Genomic DNA, 14305 nt, shown 5'->3' with positions numbered 1-14305 from the left:
AATAAAATGACTAACTTTCACCGCCTAGTATCATGAAACTTCTTAATTTTCTAAAATAAAAAAAAAATAAAAAAACTGTCAATAACATACCTATGTTTTACATACTGCTTTTACAATCTTACTTACTGACTAACTAGTATAAAATGCGCAGACTACATATGTATGTACGTATATACATATATGTATACGTAAATAAAGATATATATAGATATATATATATATATATATATATATATATATATATATAGAGAGAGAGAGAGGAGAGAGAGAGACGAGAGAGAGAGAGAGGAGGAAGAGAGAGAGAGAGAGAGAATGTATATCCTTGGGAAGTATCTACCAAAATTACAACAACAAAATCGGAGGTTAACTATTGCAGTCCATCCTTCTGTCACTTCCATAATGTGGAATTCTTTACCCTCCTCCGTGTTTCAAGAGTTCTTAACCCTGATCCTTCTTGTGAGTCATTGTTGGTAGTAATAAAGGGGATTTGGGAGGTAAATTCTCCGTCGTCCCTTTACAAAAAAGCAAAAGAAAAACAAAATAAGAAATGTGTGTAACTAGAAGATAAAAACTAATGATACTTGTAACTGAAGAAGAAAATCTTCCCAGGTAAAACATAGGCGAAATAAAATTCCGAAGGGGCAGGTGACATCAAAGAAGAGATTTCGTTCTCCGGGTGAGGGTGCCCATTAAAAGGATCTGAAAATGAAGGGGGCGCGTGATTATAAGGAATCCTTTGAGATTAATTTCATAATCTCGTTACCCTTCTAATCTAGACTCGTCGTTAACAACAAATATGAGGATAATTATAAAGGTTTACTGTCTAGTAACGTACGCATTCCAACACATGATGGTGCAGAAGCATTAGTAACTGAAAAAAATATACTTACACATACACCCATATGTATATATATACATACACACACACACACACACACACACATATATATATATAATATATATATATATATATATATATATATATATATATATATATATATATATATACGGTGCAAACATACTCATTTGAGTTAGTCACAAAAGTTTCTAATGTCGGGAAATGAATTGGAAATAATGGTGAATAATTATCCAAATACAACTATCATATTCAGCACCCGATTTATGAGAGAGAGAGAGAGAGAGAGAGAGAGAGAGAGAGAGAGAGAGAGAGAGAGAGAGAGAGAGCAATGGGGCAGGTCATGAGGACAAATCTGTCATAAGGAGGATTCAATAATCAAACTAACACATGCTATATAAACAGCAGCTAGGAATATAAGCCATTCTTACTTTTGAATTAGTATTACATTAATAAACCTCGCCAGCGAGAATAAGTAATAATGTGTGTGTGTGTGTGTCTATTTATCAACAACTTTTGGTGTTTAACAAGGATCAGCGACTAGACTACTAAAAGGTAACGTCATGCACCGGCACAAGGAGAAATCAGTTCTGGATTCTCGAGCATTCAGTGATCGAGTATATGGAATTTAGGCCAAAGGCCAAGCACTTGGACCTATGAGGTCATTCAGCACTGAAACGGAAATTGACAGTAAAAGGTTTGAAAGGTGTAGCAGGAAGTAAACCTCGCAGTTGTACTATGAATCAATTGTTAAGAGAGAGTTAAGGAAAGTAAGATGAAAAAAGAGAATATGTAAGGAGTTACACTAAAAGGAACGAAAGGGGTTGCAGCTAGGGGCAGAAGGCGCGCTGCAATGACCCTTAGATAAAGCCTACAGTGCACGGTACGAGGTGCACTGACGGGGGATTCGTAAAGTAGAGGATAGACAATTTAACCACTGCCCTGATATTAGTACATGGAAAACATTAATCATTACATGTTGCGTTGACAGACAAAGAAAATTTCCATAACTAAATTATAACTTAGTTAATAATTTTAGATGGCAATTAAAACTTCACTAATAAAAACGCTAACCAGATCATTCTGGGTTTGAAATATATGTCGTTGGAATATATTACTCTCATTATTTGTACAGAAGAGAATATCACGTATAAATCGCCGCATATACATTGAGGGTGTCAGTACAGTCAGTCACAAAAAGCTGAACAATCGGTGATACATTTCAATTGCATTCAATCACAATTCATCAAAGCTAATTGCCACGGGAGATCAACTCTAGCATCCACTCTAATATCCACTCTAGTATCCATGAATGCGCCCTCTTTTTCGGTCATTTATCAAACACGATGCATGACAAATGAGCTGTTAATAATGACCTCATCATTCAACAAGACTAACCCGTTTTTTTTTCAGAATTCAACTGATTTTGATAACAACGACAACGATTCAGTTTCTCTGAGTTACGACTCAATACTTTTCTTTCTTTCAGCTCTGCTCTGAAAAACGAATCTATGCTTTTATAATGGCAGAGCAACACTGAAAGATATAGGTTAAAAGAATAAAGAGAAACAATGCATGAATATTTTACGCATTCCTGTTTAAGAGCAGCTTCATTCTAATCTTTAGGGCAACACAACCCTCTCTCGACTTTTTTCTTCATACTGAATTACATTCTATCTATCTGTTTTCAATTTGTTTTGCGTATGTACAATTTATATTTCTATTATGAAAGGCCATTGGAATATTTATTCAATAATTGCACTTGTCCTCATTCCATTTTATTACCTTTGCCGCAATAAAATGCATAAACTTATTTGCAGAGTGGATTAATCGCCTTTGCAATGGCGCACTTTTCCCGACAATCTTTAAATTCTGTTTCCCTTGCTCGCCCCATTTAGCCCTGTCTGGCGTTCCTTCCTTTTTCTCCTTCCCCCATTTCTCTCTCCCGCTACCCAAACTTCACAAGCGATCTCTACAAAAAGCAATTTCTTTTAGCTGGACGAGATAACGTTCAAAGAACAGTGGACTTGATACACTCAAGCTACATTTCTGTTTGTGTGTGTGTGTGTGTTTTTTTTTAAGTGCTGAGAATTATGGGATCAGGACCATAATGACCTGATCTAGTCCAGGCTCGTCATGAGAGAGAGAGAGAGAGAGAGAGAGAGAGAGAGAGAGACCTTACCTTACAGACCTTACATCTTGTTCGGGTTGCCCAGGTCCCTCAGTGTGAGGCACCTCTAATGTCTACCAGAGAGTTGCTAGTACATCTTCCGGTATATTTTGCATCTTCCAATCTTGGATGGTCTGGGATGCAGTTTAGATATTTGTCGAGCTTATTCTTAAACACATCTACACTCACTCCTGATATATTCCTCAGATGAGCTGGGCAACGCATTGAATAGACGCTGCATTATCGATGCTGGTGCTAGTGGATTAATGTCCTGTGTGCTTTCCTTATTTTTCCTGGTATATTTTTGGGCACTATTAATCTAACTCTGCTTGCTCTTTCTGATATTTTTAGTTCCATGATATTTTCTGCTATTCCTTCTATCTGTTCCATGCCTGAATTATCATGTAGCGTTCTCTTCTCCTTTCTAGACTATATAATTTAAGAATTGTAGTCTTTCCCAGTAGTCAAGGTCTTTAACTTATTCTATTCTAGATGTAAAGGACCTTTGTACATTCTCTATTTGTGCAATATCCTTTTGATAGTGTGGGTACCATATCATATTGCAATATTCAAGTGGACTACGAACATATGTTTTATAAACAGCATAATCGTGTTCAGCTTTTCTTGTTTTGAAGTGCCGTAACAACATTCCCATTTTTGCTTTACATTTTGCCAACAGAGTTGCTATTTGATCATTGCATAACATGTTCCTATTTCATCATCACACCAAGGTCTTTAACTGCTTCCTTATTTGTGATTGTCTCATTATTAGGTCCCTTATATGCATATAGCTTTCTTTCTCTGTCTCCATAATTTATTGATTCAAATTATCAGAGTTAAATACCATCCTATTTACCTCTGCCCAATCATATACTTTGTTAAGGTCTCTTTGTAGAGCGTTCCTATCTTCATCACAAGTAATTTCTCTACTTATTCTTGTGTCATCTGCGAAACTACTCACTACCGAATCCTTAACATTATTGTCTATGTCTTCAATCATAATAACAAACAGTATTGCAGCTAACACCGTACCTTGCGGCACACCGGATATTACCTTGGCTTCATCCGATTCTCGTCGTTTGCAATAACTATCTGTTTTCTGTTGTGTAAAAATTCTTTTTAACCATCTTCCTACTTTATCCACGATATTGTGTTTTCTAATTTTCTTCGCTAATATATTATGGTCTACTTTATCAAAAGCTTTTGCAAAGTCTAAATAAACCACATCTGTTTCATTTCCGATTTTCATATTTTTGAATATGTTCTCACGGTGGACTAACAGTTGGGTTTGTGTACTTTTTCCGGGTACGAAACCATGTTGGTCCTTTATTAAACAAATTTTTTTTATTAAATGTTTCATAATATTTTTCTTCATTACCCTTTCATACACTTTCATAATATGTGATGTTAGACTCACAGGCCTATAATTACTTGCCTCTAGTCTTGATCCACTTTTGAAAGTAGGGGTAATATATGCTAATTTGTGCTCATCATAAATCTTGCCTGTATCTACACTTTGTCTTAATAATATTGCAAGTGGCTTTGCGATAGAATGAACTACTTTCTTTAACAAAATAGCAGGAATTCCATCAGGCCCTGCAGCAGCTCCATTTTTAATTTCATTAATAGCCTGCACAATATCAGCTTCATTAATATCTATGTCAGCTAAATATTCACTATTTTCATCCCTTACTTCTATATCATTATCTTCATTATCTATTCTAGGGGTGAATTCTCTCTTAATATCGTTCTGGCCAGTATGTTGCAAATTTCCTTTTTTTTTCATTCGTTAATCTCCCTTCAATTCTTAGAGGGCCTATTTTCTATTCTTCTTTTATTCATCTTCTTCGCATATGAGTATAATAGTTTTGGATTTTTGCTTGATATTTAATAGGGTTTTTTCTTCCAAGTCCCGTTTTTTTCATTTTCTTTTGATTGGTATAATCTTTTGTTCTGCATTTTCTATCTTACTTTTTAGTTCTATAACTTTCCATGCTTTTTTTTCTTTTTTTTTTTTTTTTGCTAGACCTTTTTTCCACTTTCTGATTTTCTGGAACAAGATCCTTCTGTCTCTTGGTATGCATGACTGATGTTTACTTTTCTTCTTCGGTATATATTTATCCACTATTTTCTCTAATATATAATATCTCCGTATTTACCTTGTATGTCATCACTTACGAAAATATTATCCCAATCTTTGTTTAATTCTTCATTTTATTTCTGACCATTTTATATTTTTACTGTAGATTAGAAGTTGTTATTTTCCATATCCTTGTTTACTTCTTCATTTATTTCTGAACATTTTTATATTTTTACTGTAGAAGTTCTATTTTTCATAGCCCTTCCCACTTTTTCATTTCTTGCTTATCTCTGTTTTCACTTGCTTTGGAATGGACTGTTAATTCTATGACATTATGGTCTGAAATACTCGCATTATAAACTATTATTTCTTTAACATAATTCATCTCGTTCACAAATACTAGGTCTAAAGAGAGAGAGAGTATTAGGACCCAAGCACTATACCATCCATGTATTTGGTGAAATTTCAGCACAAGCATCTTCAAACAATATCTGAAATTCCTTTGAACTGTTTTGATATTGAAACATGGTCCCTCGACTTTCCAGTAAACAACAAACCGGTTTCACATGAATAAATGTCCCGCATACCTCTTTTCTGTTCAAATCTAAACATTTCAAATAGCATTAGATATCCCTTGAATTAATTAAGATTCCTATCCACAGACAGAATGTTAGGAATCCCATTTTTCCATAAATGTCAGTGACGATGATTCAATTCGATCAATGTACACGCAAAAATACGAAAAGCAGTTACCTGTCAGGCCAGCCTACCTCTGCAAGTAAGTTTGAATGGACGCTCAAAAGTTCAGTGGAGGAGATGCTGTTACATTTCGTTGCAGACTCACGAGGGAGAGAGATCAGCACCAAACAGTGGAACTCTGGGTAAGATGGTCAGCTCCGGTGGACCCACACCCGGAAACGAGTGACTCCTGAGGGAACAAGGAATGCAATGCATTAGAGTGGAATTTAATAAGAATATCCTGACGCTTCCTCTCTTGGAGAGAGAGAGAGAGAGAGAGAGAGAGAGAGTTATTCTTTGTTTTTAATGAAATTCCCTTGTTGTAATTAGTAATATATTTACAATAGTTATTAAGGAAAAAAAGTAACAACTATGTTCATGCATCTAAGTCAGTGTTTCTTTAAGTGTGTTCCGCGGAATGTTCCAATGGGTCCGCAGGATAATTTGGCCGTCGGTATCAGATAAATTGTAGACCAAAACGTGGCTCAATTTCTGTGCAAAATTGCAAAATTAAAAATGTTGTGAAAGTTATTTTAAGTAAAATGTAAACATTTATGTTGAAGATAAGCCATTAATAAATAATTCAGTAGCAATTTTAATACTATATATTATGCACTGAAAACACTTTTTAGTCCAGGAGGGAGATCATCATAATAAGGGGTCCCCTATATGAGCAATTTTAATAAAAGGGTTCCGCTGCACAAGAAAGTATAAGAAACACTGGTCTAAGCCATATCACCGCCTCAGCTAGAGAGCAGGACCCCACGTCAGAAAATACAAAGTATCAGTTAATGGTTTACTGCAATTATAATCGGATTATGGAATTTAGGCCAATGGCCAAGCGCCGGAACCTATAATGTCATTTAGTGCCGAGAGGAAAATTGACAGTAAGAACGTTTGGAAGGTGTAACAAGAAGAAAATCTCGCAGTTGCACTGTCAAACAATTGTTAGAGGCGTCGGTAAGTCAGGTGGAAGAGAATATGAACGGAGGTACAGAAAAAGGAATGAAAGAGATTGGAGCTAGGGGCGGAAGGGAAGCTGCAAGGAACCTTAGTGATGCCTACGGTGCATCATATGAGCACAAGATACTGCATTTTTTAAATATTAGACTTCCACTGCTGCAATTATTTATAAAAGGGGCGGGGGGCTATTTCGTTACTCCCAAAAAAATAATTCATTTATGAGACAGAAATAATTTCTTCTTATTTCAAACGATCATTTCTCGCTAGTTCTATTAATATTTAGTTTCAAACATTTAAAAAAAAAAAGTTTTAGTCAGATTGAATTCCGACATGCAGCTTAAATCGTTAAATCCTTACATTTCGTCAGTGGAGCGACCGAAGTGGAGCTTCAATCCCAAGGAGCTCTTTCATGACATTAGGAAGAAGCCCTGAAAGGAAATAAGGTTACGAAGACGATCAGAACGAGATCAAGGACTGTCAACGGGATCTGGCCAGAGATTCAAGTCCTTCGTTGTTGTACTGAATTATAAGTGAAATTACAACTTTCAAAAAAAAAATGTTAGCGTCTCTTTCCTCAAACGTTAGGCTATTGTTTCCAGTATGAGCACACACACACACGCACAAACACACACAAGCATTTGACAGACATATGTACCCAGAGGCAATATCACCTTATAAGCTTCTTGATGGCTCAGTGGTCAAAGCCACTGTGTTCCGTCGTTTCTATACCAGTCTACAGTTCGAATCCCTGCCAATGACGGAGCGCTTATTCAATTATAATAATCCTTGGATGTAAAAGGAAAGATGAACCATGTTAGGAACAATTGATTTGTGACTTTTCTTCTTTAACACAGCGAATCCTTTTCTTGGCTTATTTTCTTTTATTATGGCCCACACTATCAATAATTAATTGTTTATTTACGAATCAAAATTTATAATTCTATATGCAAGAGAACTGTAAATGAAGGCAAACTAACATGATTTAAAAAAATTGCATTTTGCCTTAATTCCTTTGATTATATTTTCCACGATAAAATACATGAAGATATTTGCCCATTACAATAACCCCAATTGCAATGGCGTATTTTTTCCGACAATCTTAAATTCTGTTCCCCTCACTCGCTCCATTTAGCCGTGTCTGGTAATTCTCCTTTTTTCTATTCCCCTCCATTCTCTGTCCCGCTTACCTAAACTCAATAAGCGTTCTCTGCGAATAGCAATTTCCTTCAGCTGGCCGAGACAACGTTCAAAGAACTGTGGACTTCATACACTCTAGTGACACTTCTTTTTTTATACACAAAGAGAATTATAGGTCCAGAAACTTAATGATCATATCGAGTTCAAGTTCGAAGAGAGAGAGAGAGAGAGAGAGAGAGAGAGAGAGAGAGAGAGAGAGAGAGAGAGAGAGAGAGAGAGGCCTATATGCCATACTTGAATTAATGAAATTTGCAACACAATCTCGTCCAGATCGAAACGTTTTTGAAAAGCGTTCTGAAATTCCTTGATGTTATGTCAATATTTAGTAGTGCCCGTTCCAAAGAAGAAACAGACCCATACCTATTAAATCATTCATCTTGCATGACTGCTCAGCAAGTCCAAGCATCTTTGAGGAGCATTAAATATCCCTTGAAATTATGAACATTCTCGTGTATATCTTCTTCTTTTAGAAAGTTAAAATCCCCTTTGACGTCATAAATGTCAATTAGAATCATTCACGTGGTCTTTGTACGTGTTCACGAAAATACGAAAAACGCCAACCTGTCATGTCCACTTACCTCTGCAAAGAAGTGAATGGAAGGCCAACATTCCTCTGGGGGAGACGCCGTTCGTCTGCAGACTGATGAGGGTGAGATCATGAACAAGTTCCGTAGGACTCACTTGAAAATGATTGGATCCTGTGAGGGAAAGCAATGAAAAATATTAGAATGGAACTTAGAATTAAGAACACTACTCTGAGAGAGAGAGAGAGAGAGAGAGAGAGAGAGAGAGAGAGAGGAGAGAGAGAGAGAGAGAGAGAGAATTACTATCGCAATATTTTTATTTTGCCTTTGATGAAACTCCTATAAAGTCACTAAGTAAAATTTATTTTGGAAACAGCAGTACATAACTACGTCTTGATAAGTATTTTTTGCACTGAAACAGTAATACCTGTACCTGAACAGTAACCTCCTTCGTCAGAGTATCAACAAAAAGGTTTTATTGGTTTCACAAATAAGAGGTCAACTGCTTTATCTATTGAACAGGTATGCTACTTTTACTAGCTTAAGAGTTGTATATCTCTGCTAATTTTAGATATATTTTAGTCCCTTACATTAGCCTAATATTCATTACGGCCTCATCACGGGAAAACCTGATGATTCTTATCCAGTCTTCCGTAGATCGCTTCTTAGACCATGGTCTAACCCTTCACTTTATTCCATAAGCTCTCTTAGATTCTCATAATATGCCGTTTTCCATTTTCTGTCTTCCTCTGAGGCTTTCATAATAATGCTCTCTCTCTCACCACATTAAAGTTCCTTATAAGCTTTAAATAATATCAGGACTAACATCCTTAAAATGAATTTTTACTAACGTAGAGAGAGAGAGAGAGAGAGAGAGAGAGAGAGAGAGAGAGATATTTGGCGCCACCTTGAGATCCTTTCCCAGTTCTGGTTATCAATCAGAAAGCGTAAGGAAGACGAATAACGTCCTTTCCCCCAGCTGCTATTCCCGCCGTTAATCATTATATACTAAGGTTGCTTTCCGTTTGTCCCCTTGCAGTCATATAGGTCCTTCTGACAAGCCATTGCTACTGTGTCCCGTTCTTTCTTCTCTGAGGCATCAGTTGGTTTACAGTCAAGTAATTCTTTTATTTATGGCTTTTTTGTTTTCTCCTGAATGTTTCTTAACGTGGCGGAGGGGGTTGGTGAGTAGAGGTTATTATAATGATTAACGTTAAAACGAATCAAAGCAAGGGAAGAAGAACCTCGATTATTTAATTTCTGCTACAGATTATTGTTATTTTATATCAGGGAGCAGCAACTTCATCCCAAAATAAATGTCAGAAACGGAAAGGAAATCTATAAATATTAACATAAAGAATTAGCACCCAACCCATGGCTGTCCTACTACACCACAGCTGGTCAATATCATAGTGGATATGTCCATGTTGAAACTTCCGTCCCAGTACACAGTACTATGCTGTAGTGACCGAACACAAAGGCAACATATTTTTTCCCGTCTCGTTTAAATATTATAAGACTGTTATCTTATGACAGGTAAATTAGTTATTACTCTACAAAATATTTCGAAATATTATTGTTCAGAATTAAACAAACCGACGGCAGAAGATGCTATAAATCATTCCTCTCTATTATAATACTTTGAAATAATACTTCCAGATAATTTTTAAATATGGACAACCATAAGGAATTCATTATGACTTTTCTGGAATACAATTGTTCTTAAAAGAAGGACAAATAATTTAAATGTGTGTCGAATCAGTAGGCATTATTAACCTAACGTTTGCTAATATATATACAGTTCTCTGCATATCAATTACTATGTTCTGTTAGAGCAGTCCTGAAAATTGATAAGCTACCTACGGTGCTAAAAGGATGTAAATACTTAACTAGGATTTTTCTTTGTTGTTATTCTTAAAGGCTATCTTGTCCTGGGCATGACGATTTTGTAACTTACACCGTAAGGATACCATATCAATGTAGCATCATACCAAGTATGATATTAATGAACATCTGGAAAATAAAAAAAATAAAAAAAAAAAAAAAAAAAATAAAAAAAAAAAAAAAACTCACAGGGCACACTAATGCACCATTAACTAGCGGTAACATGTAGTTTTGCTTCGTAAGCCTAAGCTAACTTAATTTCATAAAGAAATATGGAGTGGCGTTTGCATCAGGATTGCTTATCATTTTGTTTTTTTTAGCCAAACAGCATAGACAAGTGTGTATACGACGCAATACCGTTGGGATATTACCCAGATAATGAGAAAATTACCATAGTTTGTTTGTTTTTGCGTTCATTCCGAAGGGGATTGTATTGAAAAAAGCGGAAACTCCGCAAGACGCCTTTAGTAACAGCTCTTTCGGGATGAACTCAAAACCTTTAACAAAAGACGGTAAATTTCTAGTGGTCTTGGTAGATTTCTCATATTACTCCACCTGCACTGCATCGTATACACTTTTCACTATGTCGTTTAAACTATATATATATATATATATATATATATATATATATATATATATATATATATATTATATATATGTATATGTATGTATATATATATATATATATATATATATATATATATATATATAGATTTAATATATATATGTACATATATATATATATATAATAATAATAATAATAATAATAATAATAATAATAATAATAATAATAATAATAACCGATATCTTCGCGGTTCATCTCATTTACATTTACCCCAGACTAACGTTTATAGACCACGATAGCTAGAACAGCACTAGAGTCGGTTTCAATTTCATCTTTCCACCCATGTGTGAGGATGTGGCTATGGAGGAGGGATGGGGAAGGTAGGCGTGAGGGAAACAGTTGGGGAAGGAAGAGGGTAGGCGAGGGGAATGGGGTGGAGAGGGAGGAGGGAAGGCAAGGGGGACAGGCGGGGGGTGGGGAGAGGGAAAGGGAAGGAAGAGGGCAGTGAGAGGGGGATGGCTGCGGGAGGACACAGCTAAAGTGACTGGCTGACAAAAAAAAAAAAAAAAAAAAAACTTTCTTCAATAACACATTTGAAAGTTGACATTTACAATGAGCACTCGCTCCTTCCTATACCGATTTGTATCGATAATATACTAATACGATGAGCCAACCGTGATTATGATATATCTTGGTATAGGCTTACTACGTCTATGTTAAACAACTGCTCAAAACACGATTTTCTAATCATTCAAACTTTATCCAGTGTACAGTTGCATCGCATGCATATTAGAACTATATTGATACCAAAGTAATATCAACGCTCAAAATAACTTTTAATAGCCTGCTACTATGACATGAAGCCAATGAAGTTAGGCCTATTCTACTAATTCACCAAACATCTGACGTTATTGGCTTTCTTTTAACCACATGTTTATTCCATTTTAGTCAAAAATTATTTCTCTATTACAACCTTCACTTATTAATTCTGTTAAGTATCGTTCCATAGCCAAACAAACAAAAATTATAACTAGGGTAGCCTTCTATGCTGGCATCAACACTAAGGATGACGGGAAAGCAATGGGGCACTGATTTCATTTTCTTTCAAACTGCTTTCTTTTTCTGTGCATTTCGAACGCATTTTGCTGAATTAAAAACTTTAGTTCAACAAGTTATTCAGCTAAATAGTCCCAGTCACCGGAAAAAAATATGTTCTGAATATACATTGCCATCAAGCCGAGTATTTAACTGAAATTTCCCGCCTTTCTGTCAATATGGAAGTGGCTGTCCCACAGACAACAATGTATAGTTTCAAATACCAACCTACTCATGTAATATACATGCAAGAAATCATTCAAATACCTTTCATTTGTTACTCGCATAACCAGATGTCTTTTCATTTACCTAAAACGAAATAATAATATTATTATTTGAAGTCCATCGTTCGTTTGCGTAGGTGTTATATTATCGACACGAATCGCTGTTTACGATTTAGTTGGGGATATTTGGAGATTTTTTGCATATATATACACATTCAGGTGTAGTAGTGAAGACATAGTTTGCATTTTTATACCAGCAAGTCTACGATATCGGAAACATCTCCCTAAAACCTACGTTGGTGAGTGGACAGAAGGAATGAAACAGGTTATAGTACTATACCACAGCTTTTAAAAGACGCCCTGGTTAATTTCTTACTCTATTCTCGAACATTTCGGTTTAATATTTAACTTTTATGGTCCATTGAGATCATTACAAGACTAATTGTTGAAATAAATGGAAATTGGCCGCTGCTAACGACACAACTCCGTAGATTCTGTCGATCTGGTTGCAATTCTTACTCAGCATAGGCCTAGCAACATGGTCGCCTTTTCATGCAGAAGGTAAATATTTAACGTACACTAAAACTGATTTAAACCCAAAATAAACACGGAATATTACCTGTTTTCTAGACCAGAATGGTGTAAAATTAAAGTGGGAGGCTTTCTTGCCGTTTGTCAAAAGAATACTAAAGTGTAGGAGATGACGTAAGCCACGTCTACATGGGTCGGCTGCTGCAAGCTAACTGAATTTTTTTAAACGCCTCAGCAGTGGCGTGGTTGGTTTAGTGTTTGCTCCTCACCTCGGTAGTCACAGGTTCGATTCTCGGCCATTCCATTGAGGAGTGAGAGATGTGTATTTCTGGTGATAGAAGTTCTCTCTCGACGTGGTTCGAAAGTCACGTAAAGCTGTTGGTCCCGTTACTGAATAACCACTGGTTCCATGCAACGTAAAAGCACCATACAAACAAACAGCTACCTGAATTTCCCGCCAATAGATGTCATGGCATGTCAGGGACACATATTGGCTGTATCGCTAAAATGCGTAAGTTTTCGCCTGGGCATAAGCCCTGATCTTTCCAATTTGCTCGCTAATTTCAATATTATCAACTTCGGTTATTCATTGACAGTCACAAAGCAACAGAGTAGCCACTAAATGCGGCCGGTAAACTGTTCCTCGCAACCACGACCACAAGCCCTGCCTCACTCCACCACCTTCCTCTTCCCGGTCTTTCTCATGCAGATGCCTACAAACACACACGCTCTCTCTCTCTCTCTCTCTCTCTCTCTCTCTCTCTCTCTCTCTCTCTCTCTCTCTCTATATATATATATATATATATATATATATATATATATATATATATATATATATATATATATATAGATATATATATATATAAAGATCATTGTCACACAAATAACTACAACTTATTTCATTTTATAAATAAATTCATTCGACTCTTTGCATACCGTAAAACTTCTCTCTCTCTCTCTCTCTCTCTCTCTCTCTCTCTCTCTCTCTCGTAGTAGCCATCTTGCTTGGTGAGACGTACCCGCGTGAAGTCAGATAATCAACAGATATCACAAGTTTAACATACGACTAGAATTTGAGAAATATCTAGAAGTGTTCGTGAACTATCGGTGATAAGATTAGTGTGAAAATAGTAGGATAAAGCGTCTTCTAAGTTAGTTTTATCAAGTGTAATACTATAATCAGAACAAGATGGCAGTAAGTTCCAACTGCGGGAAGAGGTGGCGTAATTTGGCGTGTTTAGCAGATTCGCAATACGATGAGGTAGCAGGAAGGGAACTGGCATTTCTCATCTATGAAATCAGCAACAGGTCCTAACCCAAAAGATACAAAAGCATTCATAGATATATGAACGGAGGGATTAATCCTTCAACTGGAACAAATCTAATGAAAACATCTTGAAATAATTGAAGAAGTTCCAAATAAAATCCAAGTGGTCAAGAGACTCATAAAGAAAGATATACATAAACCAACATATTCC

General features: G+C 36.0%; 1 long non-coding RNA gene across 1 annotated transcript; it reads right to left on the bottom strand.

Annotated features, from left to right (window-relative positions):
* Nucleotides 1–361: 361 nt before the first annotated feature.
* LOC135226066 (uncharacterized) lies at nt 362–13028 on the bottom strand. Its single transcript, XR_010317136.1, has 4 exons — nt 12916–13028; nt 8583–8702; nt 5877–6034; nt 362–699 (listed from the first exon to the last, which is right to left on the bottom strand). It is a non-coding gene; the product is annotated as an uncharacterized LOC135226066 (long non-coding RNA).
* Between the last annotated feature and the right edge of the window lie 1277 nt (nt 13029–14305).

The sequence above is a fragment of the Macrobrachium nipponense genome, chromosome 14, assembly GCF_015104395.2.
Source record: "Macrobrachium nipponense isolate FS-2020 chromosome 14, ASM1510439v2, whole genome shotgun sequence".
In the NCBI taxonomy this organism is placed as follows: domain Eukaryota; kingdom Metazoa; phylum Arthropoda; class Malacostraca; order Decapoda; family Palaemonidae; genus Macrobrachium; species Macrobrachium nipponense.
This window is presented reverse-complemented; position numbering and strand designations above follow the sequence as displayed.